Source organism: Solanum stenotomum, chromosome 11, assembly GCF_019186545.1.
Source record: "Solanum stenotomum isolate F172 chromosome 11, ASM1918654v1, whole genome shotgun sequence".
NCBI classification, from domain to species: domain Eukaryota; kingdom Viridiplantae; phylum Streptophyta; class Magnoliopsida; order Solanales; family Solanaceae; genus Solanum; species Solanum stenotomum.
The window spans coordinates 11,808,760-11,836,135 of NC_064292.1; positions in this window are offsets into that span (position 1 = coordinate 11,808,760).

Below are 27,376 nucleotides of genomic sequence, written 5' to 3' on the forward strand. Positions count from 1 at the left end.
AATAATTTTTTTATGAATCATTTATATTTAGCAAGCATGATAAGTCGAGTAATTCAGAGAAGCACTAGAAATTAGAGACATTAAAATGTGTTGAAATAGAAATCGAGTTGGGTCATGAATCATGACCCACTCAAATTTACTTTGGGCTCAAATAGGTTAAGCTTAAATGGGCTAAAAATCGGATTTGGTCATGAATCATCCAATCTGACCCGCTTAATCTCAATAATTTTAGGTAAACTTACGGAAATCTCATACATTTGGGGGCTAATTACATCTTATCCCAGAGGTTTTCCCAATTACAAAAATTTCAAAATTTTCATTGCTCTTGGATACATTCCTTTGTTATCCGATACATTGCAAATGATACACTACTTAATTAGAGGGATGCATCCAAAGGGGATATGGATGTATCCAAGAGGATAGAGATGTATCTGAGAGGGGATAAAGATGTATTCGAGAGGAGATTTTTGTAAATTTTTTTAAATGATAAAGGAGTTTAGAGATTATGATATCTTAAGTTGTGTATTTATGTAATTTTTCAATGATTTTAACATAATGCTATTTAACTTTTAAAACCATAATTAGCATTTTAACTCAAGAGAAAAAGAAGTTACAAATGGATGGATAAATTCTAGAAGATATAAAATAGATCGTAATTCATACCTTCAATAGGGGAACATACATTATTATACCAATGCAAATAAAGAGTCTTAAAATGGGTTGAAATTGGAGATTAAATTTGGCTCGATTAAGGATTCTTTTAAAATAGGTTAATGTTGAATGAGTTGAGATTTACCCAATTCAAATTATTTTGAGGTCAACTCATAAAATTCTGGGCGGGTTGGACGAATTACCTATATTTGTGCTCATTTTGACACTCTTAGGTAGGGGTGTTCACGGGTCGATTATTGATCAAAATCAAAACCAAATCAATTTAATCGGTTTTCAAATTATTAAAACCAAACCAAACCAAACCAAATTACATTTATTGATTTCACTGTTATCGATTTTGGTTCAGTTGGATTTAGTTATTAAGTTATTAACCATACACAAAAATAAAAGAAATGATTTAATCAAAAGGGGAAAAAGACAAAACTTAATTCAAAAAGAAAAATAATTAGAACAATTGACTTTACAAAATTTTCGATCACTAAATTTACTGTGAATAAAGCTTCAAAATTCACCACTTGGCTTAGACAAGAAAGAGACAGTGTTCCTAGTCTCACCGAGAACTGTCATAAACACTCATATACATGAAAACAATAAGATAAATGCTCTCGTCTTGGGCATTTTTACTTTCATAAATAAATTATAATTAAATTTTGATAACTACGTACATAAGATATTTAAAATTATTCATAAAAACAATAGATTATGTATCTATAATAATGAATTATATGTATATAATTGTTCGTTAGGTTATTTCTTCTATTTTTTAAAACAAAATCAAAATCAAATCAAATATTATCGATTTGTAAAAACATAAACCAATCAAATTAAAATCGATTTGATTTGATTTGTTACTTTGAATCAATTTTTATCTAAACCGTAAATACTGCTACCCAATATAAAAATGACACTTTTTAAAATTAAATAGCATTAGTTTCCTTTATTCATTGTTAACTTTGCGCCAATCGAATACCATCATATTACACAAAATGAAGGAGTAGTTTCTCTGTTCGATTTAATAATTTTTTTTCCTTAATTTGATTCCAATTACACCTGTAATAGTTTTGTACATATATTTACATGCGAATTCTATTACATTTCACAAATAATTGTTTGAAATTTTTTGCACTTATATTCAATATATAGAAGAAATAATTTAGCATTTTAAATTGTTTAAGTATTTCAATCACGATCATCTTAATAACTTAAAAAGATTATATGCTAAAATCGTTCATGAATTAATAGATCTCAAGTTAACTTGATCTAATATCTTTGCTCCCTCAATGTTTAGGGAATTATACAGGGAAATGACTATAATTGATAATATAGTTTAATTAACAATTACTTCCTCCGTTTATTTTTACTTGTCATATCTGGATTTGACATACATATTAAGAAAACAATGACTGACATATATATTATATCACGCTATTCCTATTAATTGATATTTAGTATTACATTTAGAAAAATAATTTAGAAATAAGTAATTAATGTTAAGAGAAAAACATGGAAAATAATAATTGTCTTTTTTTTGATATGTTAAAAGTGATAGTTAAAACTAAAATCTATTTTTAAAAAATAACGGATGAGTAAAAGTGAACAAAGAGAGTAAGTAATAAAATTATGGAAAAACTGCATAATTAGATATACTTCACTACCATATATCCTATTATTACCTATACTTACAAAATATTACGTATCTTACCACTAATTAAATATTTTCTACGTATCTTACACTTAGATACATGTATTTTTGTTACCAAATACACAAAAAAAAGGGAGAGAGGCGAGTGAGATTGGCGAGGGAGGCAAGCGGGATTCGTATGTATCTCTGATGCATACTAATCACACTAGATACATGTATCTGTATGTATCTAGGGTGATTCACATGTATCTAGAATATCATATACATGTGTGAGTGGTGAGCGAGATGAGAGAGAGGCGAGCGAGATTTGCTATATATCATAGATACATGCGAATCCACTTGGATATAATGTATCTAGAATAAATTACACCTAAATTTGACCTCATGTATTTGAGATACATGTATATTGACATATCTGAAAGCACCAAAATATGGTAAGATAGATATGTAATATTGCAAACTAGAGTGTATTTAAGTAATTAACTCCTAAACTAATAAATTTTCCTAAAACTATCTTTTAATTTTTGAATTAAATAAAAAAATATTTATTATTAATATAATTGACAAATAAAAGATGAAGGGAGAGAGGATATTATTTTTATTTATTTAAATAAAAGAAGAATATGTAGTAAATTGAGGTAGACAAGGAAGGGTAGTCTTGGAAGGGAGATATAATAATGAACACAAGAATCCATATGAAAAGGGCAAGAATTTCAAGTTTTGAGGAGATTGGTGGGAGAAAACGCCGGGAAAGTGCTCGTGTCGCCTCGAAATGGAGCATATCTAAAACCCTAAAATATTTCATGGCTGCAACCCACCGTTTCCTATCTCTACTGCTAACATTTTTTATTTAAAAATTATAATAGATCCAGAATAATTGTATATTAGGTTTAGAGTTGTTTTCTTGGGATATAAAAAACGTTTAATAAGGATTTTCAAGAAAATCTTGATGCTTCCTAGAAATCCTAGTGGAAAGAACTAAATGTGATACGATTGTCAAATAAGTTACGGGAAAATTACCTAATTGAACAAACTTAAGCACCTTATACACAAGATATAGTTATACTTGTACCTTTTCGTGTAGCAAAATCTTACATTTATCGTCTTCCCCTATTTCACGCCTGTATGTATCTTTTTATAATGAGCCTCAAGGTCATTTTGTGATTTTCACTTTCTTTTATTCTCTTGTTTGACCATTTCCATAGCTTTTGATAGTTGTTTACTTGCGGGGATGAATGACATGATTTTTGAGGTGATCAAATATGTTTTGAGAGAGTTTGTGAGTTCAACATTTGAGATTAATGAGATCATTTTCAATTATGATAAATCCATAAAGTCTGAAGGGTAGTTTATGTCTTAATCAGATGATTTGCAAGGGTCCCGTGGTACTCATGAGTGATTTGGACAAATGAATTTCGAGTGTTAAAACCAATTTTAGAACAAATAGATTTTTCTCTATTCAGGTGCGCGTATTATTGGTGCACAAGGAGCGTGATCGCTCAAGAGGGAATCAATATAGGTTATCTCGTAAGAGAGGGATGTCATAGGCATTACTCTTAATGCGTGATAGCATATATCATCTAATCCTGCATCAGGCTTTATCACTCACTCATGTTGCGATCACGCCTAGCGCGTTATAACAAATAAAAACATGGTTTTCACTTGCTTTCTCTATTTTTGAATTTGTAGAGTTTGGATTGGGACGATCGACTTCTTTATTTTCCAAAGGGGTTAAGTTTCTAATCTTTATTTTGGCAGTTCCCCGCTATCTAGTCTTGTATTTTGATCTCTAACAAATGTTTGGGGATTTGGAATCGAGAATTTTTCCCCAAAAATCGTAATTTGGTGATTTGAGATTAATTCAAACCTGATCATTATTTTTATTATATAGAAAATTTCATATTTGAGTTCCACATTTTGTGGGTGATTGACTATTCGAACAAATATTCTAATTTTAATATCGGGTCTGGCTTGACTTTTTAACCTAGAAATCTATATTGCAATATGGGTATCGAAGAACTCTTATTTTTATATGGATCAAGATTTTGGTAGACTGAGAGTTTTCGAGGCTTTATGCAAGGTTAATAGATGTAAGTTGGGGTTATTTATGGACCAGGGAAAAATAAAAATACCCCAACTAGAATTTGGAAACAAGAGAAAACTAAAAGTATTTTAGACAAAATGTGCCCGGTCGCACAACTAGAGCTCAGGTCATGCGGCTGTTCGCACAACCTTTGCAGTAGCGCTAGTCTTGCCACACAATTGTGCTTCTTTGCGCGTCGGGTCGCACAAACTTCATAGTGCCCAATAAAATGGGTATAACTATTAGCACATAACTTGAATTTATGAACGGTCAAAGTTCATTTTCTTGGTATTGGGCCATGAAACTCCCCATATACTAGGAGTCCGTTATGATCCTAATTCAAATTCAATACACTTTTCATACTTATGATTGGACCTTTACACCAAGTGGCACTTAAAATTTTTTAGGTTCAGACCGATGCACATATGTAGAATTGCTTGGATCTTGGCCTAGAAGTTTCTGGGTGTTACCACTCATTAGGTATTGGTTGNTAGTGTAGTTATTTCTTCTATTTGCCTTTGTAGGTTCCTTTTGAGCTTATGGGGGTCCAATTAGGTTATAGTTATTTTGAATTACTTAGGTATCCTCTTAAGATTTTTCCGGTACAATTTGTGATATTCCTTTCATTTAGTGTACCCTTCTACTACCTTACTGGTTTACTTGCATTTTTATTGTGTTTTCTTATCTCGAGCTCAGTCGACCTATGATATCTACTGAGTACTTTTTATTTTGAAACTCATAGGGTACTCTGCATCTCTTTTCCCTAATGCAGATCTGAGTTTTAGTCAACTGCATTGATTCTCATAGGATAATGCAGCTGATACTCAGAGATTAAGGGTGAGCTTATTGGCTTCCAGAGTTGACTCATCTCATGCTGCATATTTTGACTAGTCTTTTGTATTTCGAGAAAATCTATATATTTGTATATGTCTAGCCCTGTAATTGGTCTTTTGTAATGTTTTGTACAAACGTCGATCAGGTTTTAGGATGAATCTTTTATATCTTTTTTCCTTGTTCCATAGATGTATATATGTTGGTTTATGTGATTCTTCGTTGTTATCTCTTCTGAATTGCTTTCGAAGATTTTGGCGTGAAAAGATTTGGATTGGGGTTGGGAAAGTAATTTTATGGCTCTTGTTCCCATTGTGACCAAACTATTGAAAATGTAGTCAACTCAAAAATTCATTTCGCAAACAATTAAGCAGATTTGGAGTAAAAATCGAGACAGACTAATTAATCGTTAAGCTTTTTTATTTATCAAAATAAAATAATTATTTGTGCATATGGACTAATTGTCGTGATTAAGCCATAGATGACCTTATATTGACAATTTGAGATATATGTTTGATTAAAATCTTGGAATGGAGATAAATTAATTTTCAAAATTAACGAAATAGATGTACTTAATACTTAGTAAATATACGAAACATATATAATATATTTTAGGATATTTTGCCAAAAATCTGAAAAATAGCACCAAAATAGTTTAGAAATTCTTTTGACTACATAAATCAATTGTTTCACTCTATTTATAATTTAAGTAATTTGATTAATTAATTAAAAATGTGGACGGTCAAAATTTGATGTGAATAGTCCGCTTAAATTTTTTTAAAAAATCAAGAAATCCAAACCAAGGTCCAAAATGCCCCTGAATGCCTCGGCAAACATGTCCAACCTCCACCCAGAACTAGTGAAATCATCCAAACTCGGATTTGACCTCATCAGCCTCAAATATTGATTTTGGTCAAATCTCTCAAGTTTTCAACTTTCAAAATTGAAATACTTGAGAAACACATTCTATCACCTCAGGATCATGTGCTGCAAGTCATAAACTTCTAACCGCAATTATGGTAAGAGTCAAACATGGAAAAAAGAAATTAAATCACAAACGACCTTGAGGTTTGTTACATTAAGGAACTTATTTTCCACAAAAAATATTTTATAATATATTTTGACGAGTAAGAAAATTATAAAACATCTCCGTACCAAACACACCCTTAGAATATCCTCATCCACTGCTAATACTATATAAATAAAAAATAAAAATAAAGAACCATTGTAAATCATATAAATAGTAAACAGTAGTAATGGCCAATGGGGCCAAAAAGGTCTTATGTCACGGACTTAGAGTTTTTGCTAAAACTCCGTGCGGCACTTGACAACTTACTCACTATTCTTTCAAGATCTCGTAAGCTCAAGTAAGCCTTTAAGACTAAGATCGCTAAGAGAATGAAAGGAAATAATTAGAAAGATTTGGAAGAAGGCTTTGTATTACTTGGAGAATGCTTTACAACTTGCTTGGTTGGTTGCAAATGAATGGCACCTCTATTTATACTACCACCTAAGGACTAAAGTGTAACTAATATTTACTTTACAAGTCCCTAAGGTATTTACACTTTGGTTCTATCTCTAGAATACTCTACACATTCTAGGATATTCTAAGGCTTTCTTGAAAATTATCTAGGAGCTTTTAGAGTTCTCTATAAACCTCTCTACAACTCTAGACTCTTCCGCCCCTATCCGGATGTCAAATTTAACTGCGAAGTGGTGGGATGTGACACTCTCCCCCATCTATTGATGCAACGATCACGTCGTATTGCTGCTATATAGTCATCCGAGTCTTATGCATGCGCGACCAATAGCCCATTGACTCGATCAACGCCCTTGCGCAACTCCTTCAGTTGCTTTCGGATCTCTTTCAGCTCGATCTTATGATCTACCTCCTTCCTTGGAGGCAAGCGCCTCGGCAGCTTCTTTGGCATCATGACATTGTTCTCTTTTGGAACCTTCTTCGTGCGTGGTGGCAGGGACCTTTTAGCACCATTGTCTTCTTTCGAACTTGCAATAGTGGCAATAAACGCCGACTCCTTCTTCTATGGTTTCTTAGGAACTGTATGACTATTAGACAGACTTGTTTTTTCGTCTTCGGTACCTTAGCCAGGGGCACCATGCATGATCCTCCTTCCTTCATGACCAAAAGTTGTTGGAGGTAAGGATCGATCACCGCGTTGCACTGCTGGAAGAATTCCTGCCTAAGAATTATATCGAAGAGGTCTAAAGGAGCGACAGTGACGTTTGTCTTACCTTGCCACTCGCCTAGCGTGATGCTTACTCCATGCGAGACTCCACACACATGAGTCGGTGGTGCATTGACCATCCTTAGTTGGGCGTTACTTGGACTGTAACTCAACTCTAACCTTGCTGTTGTCGTCTTGGTCATGATATTGGCCTCTGCACCTGTGTCGACCATAGCACAAACGGGTCTTCCATTGATCATAAGGTCGACATATTGCGCGTCGTACCCTCTTGGCTTCCCTGGCTGCTTGGTGATAGCTCCGCATAGTCTTATCAAGCCCAACTGCGTCGCCTCTGCGCCTTGTCCTTGCTCATGTACGTCTTTATCCTTTTGCTCTCGCAGGATAGCTCCAAGTCTCTTCAGTTCAGGGCACTTTGCATAGCCATGCGGCCCACCGCATATGTAGCAACCACTTCTTTTGGCAATTTCTGCCTTTTCTCTCCGTCTCGCCATGACGTCCATACTTCTTTCCATCGAACCTATGTGTGTCATGATTTTTGGGATGTGACCGTTGCTCCTCGACTTTTCCACGATCTCTTCCACCATGGTCATGACTACCTCTCATCTCTTCTCCTCTGGCTCTGTCAGGCTTCTCATGCCTAAAGTCTGTCAAAGCTTCGGCCTGCGTGATGGCTTCATCTATAGTCCTGACCTGTCGGCGTTCCAGCTCCGTCCTGGCCCAATTTTGCAGTCCATCCATGAAGTGGAACAACATATCGTCATCCGTGAGGTTAGAAATTTTAAGCGTGAGGGTGGTAAGCTCCTGCACATATGCGCGTATGCTGCCCGTTTGCTTCAGCTCCCTAAACTTGCGCATCGCCTCATAGATGACGTTGTTAGGGAATAAGGCTTTCTTGAACTCTTCCCGAAATTGCTCCCAGGTGTCGATGGTGCACGTCCCCTTCCCTATCTCGGCCTCCTTGCGCCTCCACCATAGCATGGCCATCTCCAAAAGATACAACACAACGGTGTTGATCTTACTCTCGTCGCTCTTTAGCATGTTGCACTTGAAGTAATTCTCCAAATGTCATAAGAAGTTCTCCACCTCTTGCGCGTCACGGACGCCTTTGAACATAGGTGGCTTAGGAGAGTCGACCTTGGCCTCCCTATCTCGGTCAAATGACGATGATTCTCCAGCTTCTACGCCTTTCTTGAGTGCCTTCATCTCGGCCTTCATGGTTTCAATTATGTTTAACGCCTCCATGAGCTGGCACTCCAAGGAAGTGATGGCATCTTTCATCTCGAACTCGGCCCGCTGACGTCCCTCCAACTCCTTACGGATGTTTTCGATCTCTTCAAGGGTGAAGTCTTCAAGAGTTTTGAACTTGCCGTCGGCCACATTCATGCACCGGCCTAATATCTCCACGGCCTGCCTCGCCACTTCAACCCTCACGACCCATTCTTCTCCAGCGGTGACGTCAATGACCTCCTCGCCAAGTTCATCGTCATTTGCTTCGGTGGTCTAATGTGGATGAGATGTTAGCGCCTCGCTTGGTGCGGGGTCGAGCAACATTTCCTCATTACTCTTTTGGTGCTTCTTTCCCTTGCGGTTTTTCTTTCCACCATCCAAACGGACGTTGGTGGTGCTAGCAGTTTCACGTCTCCTTCGTTAGCCATTCCCATAGTATCAAACCTCGCTCTAATACCACGTTGTCACGGACTTAGACTTTTCGCTAAAGCTCCGTGCGGCACTAGACAACTTACTCACTATTCTTTCAAGATCTCGTAAGCTCAAGTAAGCCTTTAAGACTAAGATCGCTAAGAGAATGAAATGAAAGACTTAGAAAAATTTGGAAGAAGGCTTTGTATTACTTGGAGAATGCTTTACAACTTGCTTAGTTGGTTGCAAATGAATGGCACCTCTATTTATACTACCACCTAAGGACTAAAGTGTAATTAATATTTACTTTACAAATCCCTAAGGTATTTACACTTTGGTCCTATCTCTAAAATACTCTACACATTCTAGGATATTCTAAGACTTTCTTGAAAATTATCTAGGAGCTTCTAGAGTTCTCTATAAACCTCTCCACAACTCTAGACTCTTCCACTCCTATCCGGATACTAAATTTGACTGCGAAGTGGTGGGACGTGACACTTAACTGTGAAATATGAATTGTAAATTAGGAGAAACGACTCAAAAATAATGTCAGCAAAAAACAAATTGTAAACAAATGTATGGGTTCCAATAAATTAAAAAATAATGGTCTAGTTTGACTTGATATAAAGTTTAAGAAAATGAGAAAATATTTTTAATCATGTGGTCCTAAATTAAAGTTATGTCTTTTTTTTTTTTAACTTCAAAAACCACATGGGTCACTTTTTATTTAAAAGAGGGAAAGAATGTACAAAAATCTAATGGGTTGACCCAAAAAGTACAACCCACCAGCACTAAAAAAATTAAAAAATCAACAAAAGAGAAATTAACTAAAATAGAAAAAAAAATACAAGAAAAAGAAAGTGGAAGACTGTTTGCAGCTCAACTTCCTCTTCATCTTCCTCGATGGATCATCTCATTTTTCTACCCAATGGAAGCTGAAACTCGATTAAGCGTAAGTGTTCTCCAACCTTGATACATCCTGGTATTCTGCCTCTTACATTTTTTTTAAAAGTCATCTTGATTTATCCATGATAAATGATTTCAATTCTTTTGCTCAACTTTCTACTCATAGATTCGATGAAGATCCAACCTCGTGTAGGTTATGTAGAGATAGTATTGTTGTTAATCCATCAATTTAACCTGAAATTAGTTGAAATTAGTTCTTCTTTTAGATCTAAACTTTAGTGGGTTGAACCACAATACTAGGATTGATACCACCACCAAAACTTAAATCCTTTAAGAAGTACTAATTTCGACCATCTTTTGCGAGGTTGTGTTTGGATTTCTGAAATTTGCACTCTTGTTCAACTTGTGCAAAGTATTTCTGAACATCAGTAAGGTACACAGTTGAACCCAATTCATTTATCTCTTCTTTGTTGATCTAAGCTGTCAAACTTAACAATCTGGTCAGTCTTATGCTTTGTGGATTGTGAAATTATAAATCTATTGTAGATGTTAATTAGCTGCTAAAATCTATAAGTCCTGGTTTTATACCATATGCAACACCCCAAACTCTCACCAGGTGTATGATATATCAACCAACTGAATTTCATTTGGACCTCATATAACGTGTAGCAACTTTTTCCATCTAATATAGCTTTATTATTCATCAATATCATCAACAAATTATTTTTGAACCAAACCATATATGACATTGTTGTATTTGACTACCTTATCCTCAATTGTGGTGTGCTTTGTTTATCTAAGATGATAATTCTTTTAGCTGTATTTGAAACCTCCTGAAAAGATCTAAATTCATATGTACCTTTTGCCTCGTATTTCCTTGAACATCCCACCATTTTTTGATAGACTGCTTTAATTGAATCCAAGGACCAAATATTCCCGCTGCAGATGAGAAATATTGCCACACTCTATATGCAATTTCACCTTTCAAAAATAAGTGTTCCATAGTTTCCATTGTTGCAACAGTACAACATAAGCAAATGTGGGACTGGTTAGGGTTCCAATTAGCTATAACAGTAGCTACTGGAACTCTATTAGTCCAAACTCTCCAACTAAAGAATGATATCTTGAAAGGAAGATATTGCACCCATATCTTCTTGAAATTCACATTTTCTTCCACTTTCTTTTTCAAAATCTCCCAAGCACTCTTAACTGAGAACTTTCCAGTGCTTGTTTTGACCCACCCAGGTTTGTCCCCCATATTAATCGGTCTAGTATGATCCATATGATGTTTGATATGTTCCACAATATGATCAGGCATATGATCATGCATACTATATATCATAATCCCACCAAGTTTCCTTTAGGAAAAAATCAATGTTCATCAATGAGTGACAAGTCTACACTTCAGTTTGATATGTGTAAAGAGGCCCAAGTTGGGTCCAATTATCATACCAAATAGAAGAAGTCCAACCTTTATATTTCCACCATAGAAATTTTTCAATGCACTCCCTATTATGTAATATATTTTTCCATAGTTGAGATCCACCTTTCCACTAAACCAAAGTTGGAATGTGCTTTTTGCAGTATTTGTTCCACATAAAATTAGCCCATAAGGTATTTTGAGTCTTGAATCTCCACCATAATTTTGCATACATTGCTTTAGAAACATTGAACATAGATCTAAAACCCAATCCTCCTTCCTGTTTTGGTAAACATACTTTCCCCTAAGTAGCCTAGTGTTTACTCTTACTTGTAATTTTGTTACTCCAAATTTTTTTTGCAAAAATCTTATGAAGTTCCTTAATCACAAATATAGGAGGAACTATAGATGATAAGACATGAATTGGAACACTTTGTAGCACACTAGTGATTAGAACCTCTTTTCCTCCATATGACAACATATTTCCTTTCCAAGATTGAAGTTTTGCCTTCACATTCTTTATATGATCTGCATAGTGTTCCTTCCTTTTTCTGGAGTGGGTAATAGGACAACCAAGGTATTTCAAAGGAAAATGACCTTCAAACATACATATGCATTCCTCCACCAATTCTTTCTCAGCAGCCCCTGCACTTTGATGTAAATAGAAAGCACTTTTCTCCTTGTTGACTTTTTGACCTGACTGAACTTCATATTCCTCTGAAAAAATCTTGTACCATTTTGAAAATATCATTACCCATTATATCCCAACAACATTGGTAGAAAGCACCTGATAAACCATCAGGACCACTTGCACTGTCCCCATTTAGATTAAAAACAACTTTTTTTATTTCCTCAAGAGTTGGTTGCCTACACAGAATTATGTTATCTGCCTTATTGATTATTTCTGGAATGTTACCTAACAAGAAAAAAATCAGAAGCATCTCTTTCTTGTAAGAACTGAGAATGATAAAAGTTCACTGCCTCTGCTGCAATTTCTCCTTCCTCCTCAAGCCAATTTCCCTAATCATTCTGAATTATGTACAATTGGAGCTTCTTTCTTCTTCCCTTCACAATGTTGTGAAAAAATATTGTATTTTTATCTCCATTCTCGAACCAATCATACCCTGCCTTTTGTTGCCAGAAAATTTCTTCAAAGTGCAAATACCTTTTGAGTTCAGCTTGGGCTCTTTGAAGCACTTGCCTGTTTTCAGCACTTGGATGTTCTTCAAACAACTTTTCTTTGATTTTGACAATATCTTCCCTGATAACTAGTTGCTTAAAAATATCACCATAAGTATCTTTGCTCCATTTTGTCAAAGTTGTTTTTACTCTCTTTATATTCTCTTTGAAAGCTATGAAAGAGTTCAACGAGTCATTTTCTACCCAGTTCTGCCTCACCACATCAATAAAAGATGCATTTTCAGTCCAAAATTTCAGAAACCTGAATGGTTTCTTATACCCTATTGCACCTTCTTCACAGGTTAATAGCATAGGGGCATGATAAGACCATGTTCTAGCTAGATGCTCCACTTCCATGTAATTAAATCAACCCTGCATTTTTTGATTATAAAAGATTCTATCCAATCTTTCAAAGATAAAATCATTATCAGCTCTACCATTCCACCAAGTAAATGGGCTCCCTTTAAACTTTATTTCATTTAAATCACAAGAAGAAATACAGTTGGCAAAGTCTTCATGATCAGCATCTCGCACTGGTAAAACACCTATTTTCTCTTCTGCATTCAGAACAACATTGAAATCTCCTCCAACTAACCAATGACTTGTAATTCCTGTAGCTAATTGAAAAATATATTCCCATAGCATTTGTCTTTGATCTGCATTACACTTAGCTTAAACTAATGTAACATATAAACTGTGAACATGACTTTGATGATCACTACAGGAAAAATGTGATTATATGGAGATTTTCTTGGGGATTAATATGAAAATTTGTAGGAAAATAAGTTTCCTACGGATTTTCATACTAATCCCCATGTAATTCACAAATTTCTTGTAGTGGATGTAACTGTAATGTTAGTTGTTGCTCAATGTCCTTCACCACAATAGTAGTAAAATCATAGTGTGTAAAAAATCAAATTTTACCATTACAATTAGAAGTAGCCAAAGGCATCCTAAGTCTTCTCTCATATTTGTTGATATATATAGAGTTCTGAAAAGGTTCCAACAGTCCAATAAAAGTAAACTCATGAAAATTATGAAGCATCTGAACTCTATGAAAGGCTTGTTGAGACTTCACAACCTAATATTTCAAATTAGAGCTTTCATATCTCTTGGGAACTGATTTAACTCTCTTCGGCTGAACTCTGGTGGGCTGAGCATTTTCTCCATTACCTTGCTTCTTTCCCTTTCTGACACTTATTAAAACCTTTGGAGATATATCTGCTTCAAGTGGTACATTATCCCATATCTCCTCTGATTCCTTAGTTTCAATTACACCTTTAGCAATTTGATTCTCTTCTGATTGAAGGCTCTTTATCTCATCTAAATTATGCGACATAATATCATGTAAAATTCTATTAGGAGATTCCATTTGAATCATGTGAGACTCATCTATTTGGACAACATTTGGAACCTCCACAATTGCCAACCCATCTCTGAAAAATTTTCCCTATTGATTATTAAATCCTTATGTTGGTTGTTGGTATTGCTAGGAACCACATGCTCATTTAAGTCATCAATATAAACCACAATCTCATTGTTCTTTTATTGTACTTTATTTTTATCTACATTAATGTTGTTGGACTCTGGCTCTTGCTCTTTAACTGTATCTATGACCTTAGCTCATTACTCTTCTTCTGTACTTCATGTCTATATAACTTGATGTTGCTGGAAACTATATTTTGCCCTTTATCTCTTTCTATGATCTCAAACTCATTGATGTTTTGCTGCAATTCATCTCCTTTGAGATGTTTTTTATTATTTGTTGTTATTTGTTGTGTATGTTTATCAAGTACAATTGTATCATTTTGCTTACCAAAAGAAGTGTGACCCAATCTTTAGACGATTCCCTTTGTTGATATATTCCTGCATCCTTATAATTCTTCGAACTGCTACTATTTTCGTGCTCACTTCTTGCTTGTAAATTCTTTACATTTACTGTTATAGGTAACTGATATTCACGAGGTCTTAAGTCTTTCACTACATTCCATTGTCCAGGATCACCAATCACCCTACCACTTAATAGAACTCTAGCTTTACCCTTTTGAATTCCATGCACATTAGGGAGTTTAGAGGGAACTGGTGGAGGATCTGAACTTTTAGTACCACCACCCTTATCATATTGACAATTTTCTCCATCTCTAGGTTATGGCATCTTGCACATTCTTCATTCTTCATTACTATGCACTTGCATTTTGCAATCAAAACAATATTTAGGAACATAGTCGTATTTAATAGCAATCATGTTAGACCTCACTTCTCTATTTTATTCTCTATATTCATCTTAATAACCTTAGGGAAATCCTTTCTCAAATCCACTATCACCTTCCATGATATCTACATTCAACTGTGCCCCGGAGACACGATCGAAGCACGTCCGTCCAGTGTGCTTCTTTTACGACATGCTATAGTCCTGGGTGTCTTCCAGTGGTCTTCTAGCCTTAGAAGAAGTCGTGTTCGCCCCCGACATCTGCAACGTCCTCCTTTGATATTCTACACGAGCACAACTCGACCTAGATTTATTGATAGTGGCATGATCAATTTGTATTGGTTTACCCACAACAACTGCCAAAGAAATCATACATTCTTTAAACAAAGAAAGTGGGCAATAGGTTAGGGAAAGAGATCCACACCGCCATAGCCATCGAGGTTTCTTCGACCTTAAACCTAGAATCATATATCAATGTGTGCATTAGGTAAGAGTACCCGTCTTTGCATTTGATATAGAAAGATCCCTTTGAAATCATATTAACAAAGTCCTCATGTTTTGTCAAACGGATGAGAATATGTTTTGTACGCAATAGGCCAATTTGACAGCTACCCTTAACATCACATTGTTGAGGAATTATCCTCCTTAATTCTTCTAAATCACTCCAATCATGTGTAAATTTGCCTATCACTGCGAATTGAAGCTCTTCAATTTGATTCATCCTATTTACCTCTTCTTCCGTCCATTTGATTTGTGGGATACCCTCAACCATGGTAATATTTCTTCTAAGACTGTCATGACTTTGTTGAGCCAATTGTTTAAGAGAATCTGCAAATGAGATCTCTTTGGGCAGACTAGGATTTAGCAATTTAATTAGTAGCATTGGAGCAGTTTGAAGGTAAAGGTGGAAATTCTGACGTATATGCTTGTAAACTAGCCATAGGAAAAGGGTGGTCGCCGGTGGGTTGAGTCATTTTTACCCTTTGAAGTTATTACGAAGTTATTGGCTTATAAATTAAAGTTATGTCAAATGTATTAGAACATTCTTTAATCTTGTGGCCTGAAATATGGCACATGAAAAACTGAAATTAAAGTGTTACCTAAAAAAGAAAGAGTTCATTTTTTTATAACAGACTAAAAAGGAAAGTAAGTCATTTTTCTTAACCAAAGGTAGTATCTCTCAGCAAATAAAGTATTATGATAATTTCATATACATGATATTTTCCACCTAAGGTGTACCCTGAATCTGATCACATACATTGTATACACTTTTTGTATATCACATAAATTACTGTTCCTCAATTCAAACAATGTCTCTCATGAGTCATGATTCAAAACTCTTATTATCTATCATAAAGCTTTGTGTGAAAAGCTTTGTGACCAAATATGTAGTTCATCATCATTATATCAGAATTCTATATGGACTTATTAATTCCTTAAATTTGGAAATGAGATCTAAAGATTGTGCACTTTTAATTTATTTTTCTAAATTAGATAATTTCAAATGAGTTATATGTTTCTTTTTTAAATCGAAAAAACTTTCCATTAAGAAAAAATGAATGATATTACTGAGCTTTATAAGTACATGACTTTCTTCAAAGAAATCAATCCATTCAAATGAATGATGCCACTCATCTTGTGTTTTCTTGTAATTTCCCTAAAACACATTTTATCCACAATAGTATACTATTGATCCACATGTCTATAAAATGTGGTGCCTAATGATGATTTATGTCTAACTTATTATAATATAGTCTAGGTCTTGTAGAACAATAAGGTTGATTTGAAAAATAAAAGATTTCTAGGTAACTTGCCAGAATAATCTCATGTTTTACCATAGTTTTGTTATTTCACAAAGCTCAGATGATGCAAGTATGAAAAGTACTCATTGCATTGAAGGAAGGATTTATACATGACATCAAGAGCTTAGAGTACTGTTTCAATAGAGTATGAAAATCAAGGAAGGACAATACAAGAAAAGACTAACATTATATTGAAGTTTCTTTAATCACAGTATGGTGTACATGTATTTAAATGTATTTATGTCTATTCTTATCTTAGTTAATTATTCCTAGTAATATAAATAGAATTAATAGGATAAAAATTATATTATTTGATTAGACAATATTTTTGGTGAACGCAATTAATGAGTTTTGTAGGGTTAGATGTCCTCTTATCTGACATACCTAACCTTTTGCTTATTTTGTTCCTTTTATGTGTCTGATACCATCTCGATCAGCCAAATAACTAGTAATTTTGAATCAAGGATGTCTTTTCTTACACTCGCTACATATAATAAACTCATCACGATGACAAACTTTATGTGATCTCTTAGCATGCTTTGAAAATTTGTTATGATATTTGAATAGTGCAGTCTTTATAAGTGAAACTTTGTAACCATCAACAAAGATTCAAATATTATTCTTCCATCTCCCGCGAGTCTTTCTTCCAGCATGTTTCACAAATGCAGTCGGAGTAAGCTTATCTAATCACAAAAGATCAACTATTTTTAGTATACAAACATGAGAATATGTAACAAATAAGGTAATAAGAAAGGATAATTTTTTATGTCTAACATAACTTACATAAATCCCATAATATAAGGACCTAAATTACATTATATTCCTACTCTTTTTCAATTTACATAAATTCCTCAAAACTAGTGCTATCCGGATACATAACAAACAAGTCGGATACATTAAAACAAATTCAGTTACACATTTAAAGGAAAGAGAATATATAATTGAATGTGAGTTCCCCAAATAACGCTAATCTAATTGATTTCAATCTCTCCCAAATCTTAACAGATTCAATCAAATCAATTTTTTCTTCTCTCAATTCTATTTCAAATCCGTCTAGCTTCAAACAATTCAAATTTTCTTCTTTCAATTCTCACTCAAATCGTAATAGATTGAAAAAAGTTGAAAACAATAGTTGATACATGATGAATACATTCAAGAATCTGGGAAAGCAAGGTGAGTTATGAACAATACATAAGTGATGGATTTCAAACTTCTTCTCCCAGTTCGTCGAAAATCCTTTCAATTTTGTTAGTAAGCTATTGATGCATCTTTCAGGTTTTCTCTATAACAATTGTCAGTCACCGTGTCGTCACTCGAGAAGAATCTATATATCCTAAGCCCTAATTGGTGTCTTACGTACTGGAAATATCATGCTAATCAATAAGCACATGTGTTCCTTTGTTTCCCTTTGCCAGAGAAATATAGCATTGAAATATGTATAACAACTTTGCCAGAGAAATATGACATTCAAAATTGTCAAAAAAAAATTGAGATTCAAATTTTTTTTTCCAATTTATCTAAGATCCTTTCAATTTGATTCAAATTATCAAAAAAATTGAGATTCAAAATTCTTGGCGTCTTACATCAGCAATACTAATTGGTGTCTTACATCAACAAATACATCTGGCAATACTAATTTAGTTGATGCATAAATACTAAGTCCTAATAATTGGTGTCTTACGTACTGGAAATATGAAGCTAATCAACAAGCACATGTGTTCCTTTGTTTCCCTTTGCGGAGAAATATGGCATTGAAATAAGTATCAACTTTGCCAGAGAAATATGACATTCAAAATTGTCGAAATTTTTTGAGATTCAGAATTCTTCTTCCAGTTCATCGAAGATATTTCAATTTGATTCAAATTATCGAAAAAAATTGAGATTCAAAATTATTCTCCCAGTTCATCAAAGATTTTTTCAATTTTGATTCAAAATTGTCGAAAATTTTGAGAAGATACATCATGAATAACTTCGTTAGTTTGTACTTGAAGGTGAAGAAACATGAGATGGAATTTGTAATGTATCTACTATGCATTGATACAACACACAAAAAGACTGGAGAGATATTGTGTAGTCGATTTTTTTTACTGCTATTTTTTTAATATTTAGTAAATTTTTAAGTATTGTAATCCTACCTAATACATTAAAGTAGTAAAGTTTGTCCATAAGGTGTTTAGTTTTAGATCGATACATTATTGTGTGGTAGTTATTACATATCATATACATGTAGTGTTAATTTGTATGAATGTATCATGACCAAAAAAAATTTGATTTGTTATTTCAAGATGGATATCATGTTCAATTCAAACATACTTAATACGTAAGTAATGCATAATGTGTTATTTGTCATATATCAAGTTCTATAATGTATCGGTAATATTTTTCAATCCCATCAAGTAATTTTCAATTTGATTTTCTTCGTACAAGATATGCATTTTGGTTGTTTAAGATATGCAATTTTTCAATTACACGTATCTGGTACACATTAATGGTCATGATACATTTATACACATTAAAAATTATATTGTGTTGCTTTTGTCAATAATGTATCTAATACCCAATTTGTGACAAGCTGGGTTTAATATAGTGAAATTATTAATGTATCACAATATAAATAAAAGATGGTGTGTATCTAATACATAAATAGTGTATACATTGTTGTGACTCATAAATAGTGTATCAAATATGTACCAATAAGTTATTATTCATATTATCTACAAACTAAGGAACTCTTTATAATGACATTTGTGTGAAATAAATTAATGAATCTGATACTTATTTTTATGACACTTAAGTGTATCAGGGAAAAGATTTATGTTTGTATCGCGAAAACTATAATTACAAAACACACTAGAAAAAATTACATACTAGAATAAATAAATAAAATATATTCAAATTTAAAATAATATGTACAAGTTTTTAAAGTAACACTCTAAAACATAAGTAAAAGTAACCACAAAACAATAAAACATTATAGGTGTCTATCTGTTGATACATAGCAACTATTCTACGTTGATTGATATTTCCATGGATAATTGACTGTCCATCAACAAGTCGTGTGTTTCAGTTAACTTATTAGGCCTGACAACACTCAATGGCTGAACATTCATCGGAGGATGAAGACCAGAAAGAAGTGCATCAATCGCTTCTTCAGTTTCAAAAGAAATTGATGTCGAGTGATAGAATCCTATATTTTTATGCAATAATAAAAATATTGTATCAGCCAATAAAAAATAGAAAATACAGGATAAATGAATTTAAAATTTACCGATGTAGCAATCTTTACTAAAATTTTGTCTGTGGGATATTATGTTGCACTTTATCAACAACATCTTGATCTATAATTACTTGTTCAGATGTTTTGGTACTTCCCTTTACTTCATCCACCTGAATGGTTGTTCAAAAAACTTTATTATACTGATACACTCAGTGAGTAATATGTCATATACATAAACTTGTACTTACAATATCTTCCTTAGATACACTTTCTTCAAAAGGACCATCTCTTGTGGATGGAGGTTCAAAAGGACCATCTCCTATGGATGGAGGTCCTGATACATTCTCTATGACTCTTTCACCTTTGAATGTATCAATATTCTATATAGATTAACATATCATACAATTAATAATGTATCATCATCTGAAACATATACTACATCAATTGTGAATTTCATCATTATTTTGAAGTTCAAAAATAATGTATCTAAACCAATTAGGAATGTATCAATATTTAAAGCTGAAAATGGATGATTAAAACAATGTATAAATTAATTGTGACTTATTTTAATTTGTATTGGATACATTAAATTAAATCAAATGTATCAGAAACTTATCTCTACTGCCTAATGTTTCTGGACATGTGTTGTTTCTTCAGCCTCTACAACACCTATATCAATGGGGTCGTTGTTGGCAAAATCCATATGAATTGGTGACCTTTGTTGTTCAACAAAGTGATCAATTGTTTTGGGTTGATCAACATGTGCTTCTTTGACTAAGTCTTTCTCCATTATTGGAATAGATGCAAGAGCAAATTTTCGACCCCTCTTTTTGGGGGTTTTTACAACCTGTGCTTTCGAAGATGAAAGACCATCCTTCTTCAACTTTTTAGTGTTTACCTTCACCATTACTAAAGGATCATGAAGTTTTTTAGATCTATTTTCTGCCTAACCAATGTCTTCATAATAAAAAACACGACCAATGTTAGGTTCGTTTAATTGTGTCAAATCAAGACTAAAAGATATTGCATCTTCCATATTTATCAGCGATTTAAAGAAGAAAGAAAATTGAAAAACAATGGATGAACAGAGTAGTTGGAGAAGAAGAGAACGATACCTATTTCACGTTGAATTCGTTTTGATAGGAACGAGAATAATTTTGAATTTCAAACTAATGGAGTAATTAACTGAAAAGATCATGGGAACAAAAAATGAGAGAGATTTGTGGAGTGAAATCAGGAAGGGATAAACATGGGTTTGGGGAGTGGGAGTTATATATGTATCGTGAAGTTTTGAAGGAATAAGAGATTTTGGAAAATTTTAGAACTGGTAGGAAATAATAGGAATTATGAAAAAAATAAAGTGTGTATATAGGTAATTTTCCCATTTTTTATTTCATAAAATATAACAAGTACAATAATAATATGCGAAATGATTCAATGATGACATAAAAAAAAGTAGTAGGATATCAAAGTATTTCAATAAGTAAAAGCATACTAATAATCAAGTGATTATACCACAATATATGTTTCAAGAAGCTATACAAATTGAGGTGAATGTAGCCTCATTTTGCATAGTTCTTTGTATAAAACTCAGAACCCTAGTTTGTGTAAATTTTCTTAGTTCATGATTTATACTTGCTAGGTCAGCTAAACAAAAATTCATGCTCCAGATTTCGAATGTCAGATTCTCAGTATATAAATGTTCCATTCTCAGTTAGCATGTCAGTATTTAGTGCATTTTCGCTTCAAATGTATTCAGTTGGGATTAGACTTAGCATCAAGTTGGACTAGGATTCAGTGTACCCTCATAGTCCTAGAACTACATGCCCGCGTAGGATTATAAGTCCCCTATGTTGGGCATCAATATTAGTGATCACGCCACAGTTATGCCTTTTACCCCTGGCAAGGTATATTGGGTCCCCTAGATGGGGCGTATACATCGGACTCCATGTTTAGCTCACGTGGTTTATGTCGGTTAATAGTAGCTCCCACAGTCAGACTCTTAGTGCATTCGACCAGGTTTTCAGTACAACATGTTATCTACTTGGTCATTGCATTCAACTTAGCTTTTCAGTTATGTTTCAGTATTTATATTTTTTCTCAGATTATGTCATTGCTCAGTTATGCTTTGTTCAGCTCATATATATTTGTTCAGCTTAGTATCTATATCCTTTATGCTCATTCCAAGTACTGACGCATACTCTGCGCTACATCCTTTCATGATGTAGGTTGGTATTCAACATCCAAATCACGCTTAGATCGATTCTCGGTTCGCATTCAGCAGCTTCATTGGTGAGTCCTCATATTCCGAGGACAATAAACATGCTTTCATTTTAGTCATTATTTTTAGTTTCAGTTTTGTTAGAGTTAGCTGGGGGCATGTCCCAGCAACTCAACTTAGTTAGAAGCTTTTCAGACATAGTAGTAGATTCAGCTTGAGTTATTAAGTGGTTCTTTCAGTTATCACTAAACTCTTAGTTTATTTCACTTATATTCAGGCTATTTGGGTTTTTTCCCATTTTCAGATATCCACTATTTTAGCTTCCGCATAGCACATGTTAACTTAGCTATTTTTAGTACGTTCATGATATGCCAGATTTAGGGTTAGCTTGGGGTCACTCGTGATCCTAGGTCCCGTGTTACGTCAAGAGGGTAGCCTCGAGGTGTGACAAATACAGAATAGAGACCATAGTAAAGATATGTAAATACGATACAAAATATACAAAATGAGCCCAGAAGTGATCGAGAAAGACAAAACTATATACAAGAAACCACATGGGCCTAATGTCACCAGTACAAGAACGTCTAAGTACAAAAAAACTATATACATCAAGTCTGTATAATCAAAATACAAAATACATAGACATGTACAAAATAAAGAAAGTAACAAATGTCTGGACGCCAAGAACTCACAATGATCCGAGTTTGCGACGGTCTCGGGAGATCCAATGCTAAATGAGGATGGCTCGAACTAAGAGCTACATCAGAAAAGGATGTATAAATATAGTATGAGTACGAAAACATGGAATATTGAGTAGGCATCATTGACAGATCGAGCTCAAAAATTATATATNCTCTTCTGAATTGCTTTCGAAGATTTTGGCGTGAAAAGATTTGGATTGGGGTTGGGAAAGTAATTTTATGGCTCTTGTTCCCATTGTGACCAAACTATTGAAAATGTAGTCAACTCAAAAATTCATTTCGCAAACAATTAAGCAGATTTGGAGTAAAAATCGAGACAGACTAATTAATCGTTAAGCTTTTTTATTTATCAAAATAAAATAATTATTTGTGCATATGGACTAATTGTCGTGATTAAGCCATAGATGACCTTATATTGACAATTTGAGATATATGTTTGATTAAAATCTTGGAATGGAGATAAATTAATTTTCAAAATTAACGAAATAGATGTACTTAATACTTAGTAAATATACAAAACATATATAATATATTTTAGGATATTTTACCAAAAATCTGAAAAATAGCACCAAAATAGTTTAGAAATTCTTTTGACTTACATAAATCAATTGTTTCAGTCTATTTATAATTTAAGTAATTTGATTAATTAATTTAAAATGTGGACGGTCAAAATTTGATGTGCATAGTCCGCTTAAAATTTAAAAAAAAATCAAGAAATCCAAACCAAGGTCCAAAATGCCCCTGAATGCCTCGGCAAACATGTCCAACCTCCACCCAGAACTAGTGAAAACATCCAAACTCGGATTTGACCTCATCAGCCTCAAATATTGATTTTGGTCAAATCTCTCAAGTTTTCAACTTTCAAAATTGAAATACTTGAGAAACACATTCTATCACCTCAGGATCATGTGCTGCAAGTCATAAACTTCTAACCGCAATTATGGTAAGAGTCAAACATGGAAAAAAGAAATTAAATCACAAACGACCTTGAGGTTTGTTACATTAAGGAACTTATTTTCCACAAAAAAATATTTTATAATATATTTTGACGAGTAAGAAAATTATAAAACATCTCCGTACCAAACACACCCTTAGAATATCCTCATCCACTGCTAATACTATATAAATAAAAAATAAAAATAAAGAACCATTGTAAATCATATAAATAGTAAACAGTAGTAATGGCCAATGGGGCCAAAAAGGTCTTATGTCACGGACTTAGAGTTTTCGCTAAAGCTCCGTGCTGCACTTGACAACTTACTCACTATTCTTTCAAGATCTCGTAAGCTCAAGTAAGCCTTTAAGACTAAGATCACTAAGAGAATGAAAGGAAATACTTACAAAGATTTGGAAGAAGGCTTTGTATTACTTGGAGAATGCTTAACAACTTGCTTGGTTGGTTGCAAATGAATGGCACCTCTATCGTTGGGGTCCAGGATTTAGGGATCTCTGATCCCACCCATGGCCGACCAGTACGGTCCGTGGTTGGACCTACGGACCGTAGGTCTGGCCGTTGGTGAGGGTCAATAGACAATTAGAGGAAAATAGTTGTTAGGTCAACTTCAAACGGTCATATCTTTTAGAACAAAATGAATTAGGTGGCTCATGACCTATCAAATTAAAGATAATTGAATCATTTTTCCAACGCCGCCAAGTTTGCTAAAATCCAAGCTCGGAGTGAAACATTATACTCATTTTAGTAAAGCCCTGTCGGGCAAACTATGAACCACGACCCCAGTTGAAAGCCGGTAGCCCAAACGATGGTCCATTAGTCCCACCGTGGATGGCCTTCGTCAGCTTTTAAGTCACTATCATTTTGGTCTTTTCCCTATGCGTGGGCACTTAAACTACGTCGTTTGATGCCTAAACTATGTCGTTTTACTTAGTCTCTAAGCCTAATAACCTAGTCAGACATACCCAAAATCCTCATTCTCCAAAAATCATCCAGATTAGAACGAAAAGAAGAGAAAGAGGCGCCCGTTTCTTTCAATTAGAACAAGCAACAATGTTCTTCAAGTTTCAGCCTCGAAATCCAAAGGATTTCTCCATAGATTTCGTCACCAGGTATGTGGAATTTCACTAGTAGGTTCCTTTCATCCACTAGGTCCCTAGAATTCAGTCAGTTTTTTGATTCTACATAGCTTGTTTAGACCTAGGGTTTGTAAAATCTTGGGAATCTGTTGTGATTTCAGTTGCTATAGAATTCATAGTCTAACTAACATGTTTTCTTGGAAATTTTGCATAATTCCTTATATAAAACTCAGAATCCTAGTTTGTGTAAATTTTCTTAGTTCATGAATTATACTTGCTAGGTCAGTTAAACAAAAAATCATGCTCTAGATTTCAAATGTCAGATTCTCAGTATATAAATGTTCCATTCTCAGTTAGCATGTCAGTATTTTGAGCTATTCAGTATTTAGTGCATTTTCGCTTCAAATGTATTCAGTTGGGATTAAACTTAGCATCAAGTTGGACTAGGATTCAGCATACCCTCATAGTCCTAGAACTACATGCCCGCATAGAATTATAAGTCCCCTCTGTTGGGCATCAATATTAGTGATCACGTCACAATTATGCCTTTATACCCCTGGCAAGATATATTGGGTCCTCTAGATGGGGCGTATACATTGGACTCCATGTTTAGCTCAGGTGGTTTATGTCGGTTAATAGTAACTCCCACAGTCAGACTCTTAGTGCATTCGACTAGGTTTTCAGTATATACATCAGCATTCAGTTCAACATGTTATCTACTTGCTCATTGCATTCAACTTAGCTTTTTAGTTATGTTTCAGTATTTATATTTTTGCTCAGATTATGTCATTGCTCAGTTATGCTTTGTTCAACTCATATATATTTGTGCAACTTAGTATTTATATCCTTCATGCTCAGTACATTCCAAGTACTGATGCATACTCTGCGCTACATCCTTTCATGATATAGGTTCAGGTATTTAGCATCCAAATCACGCTTAGATCAATTCTCAGTTCGCATTCAGCAGCTTCATTGGTGAGTCTTCATATCCCGAGGACAATAGACATGCTTTCATTTTAGTCATTATTTTTTGTTTCAGTTTTGTTAGAGTTAGCTGGGGGCATGTCCCAGCAACTCAACTTAGTTAGAGGCTTTTCAGACATAGTAGTAGATTCAGCTTGAGTTATTAAGTGGTTTTTTCAGTTATCACTAAACTCTTGGTTTATTTCACTTATATTCAGATTATTTGGGTTTTTTCCCATTTTCAGATATCCACTGTTTTAGCTTCCGCATAGCACATGTTTACTTAGTTATTTTTAGTATGTTCATGCTATGCCAGATTTAGGGTTAGCTTGGGGTCACTCTTGATCCTAAGTCCCGTGTTACGTCAAGGGAGTAGCCTCGAGGTGTGACAAATGCAGAATAGGGACCATAGTAAAGATATGTAAATACGATACAAAATATACAAAATGAGCCCAGAAGTGATCGAGAAAGACAAAACTATATACAAGAAACCACATGGACCTAGTGTCACCAGTACAAGAACGTCTAAGTACAAAAAAACTATATACATCAAGTGTGTATAATCAAAATACAAAATACATAGACATGTACAAAATAAAGAAAGCAACAAATGTCTGGACGCCATGAACTCACAATGATCCGAGTTTGCGACGGTCTCGGGAGATCCAATGCTCAATGAGGATGGCTCGTACTAAGAGCTGCATCAGAAAAGGATGTATAAATATAGTATGAGTACGAAAACATGAAATATTGAGTAGGCATCATTGACCGATCGAGCTCAGAAATTATATATATTACCCTTATTAATAAGTGCACATCAAAGGACGAACACAGCATAAAAGAATTGTACAAAAAGCATTTTAAATTGTACAATTTTATTCTTTCCATTAAAGCACGCGTACTGTTATATTGTAAACCACGTGTACTGCTTTTTCTAAACCTAAATAAATATTGAACACTTTTCCTTCTTTCCTTTTCTTCCTTCTTCAACTTCTTTCTCTATTCTAATTCAAAAATCAAAGCTTGAAGATGATGAATTAATCAAAGTTGAGGAATTGTTTTCTTTTTTCATGAAATGGTTGATCCTCCAAGAGTGATAAAATATCCGTTGACTGAGCGTCTTGATTTTGAACAAGTTCCCCAATCGGAATCGTCAAAAGTCAAAAATCCAATTGAAGGTGAAATGGAGAATAAAAAAGCCCTGTGCAAGTATCAACTTGAGATAGTGAATTTCCCTGAGTGCAGCTAAGCATTGAGGTAGCCTGGGCTGTTGTATATAATATATTTACTTAAAAATTCTTCACTATAAATGAGATATGTGATTGCTATGTGAGTAGTGTTTTTCTAAATAACATCTGACCATTTTTACATGATTAATGTATAATTAATAAAATTGTGATGTGAAATTATCATACTAATTTATCCTGCATTTGATTGCCTGAATGAAAAAGTCACTAACTTTCAAGTCCAAGAGCTCATTAAGAAGTTGCCTCCTCTGTACGTTTTGTTTCTTAATGCAAGCATCTAATACTCCAAGTTCAGCTGATATAGTGATGTATATGAGAAAAACTAAAAATTATTAATCACTTACGTTCATAATGAATGTGAAATGGCAGCCTCATTATTACTGTTTTCATATATCTTGTTATCAGAT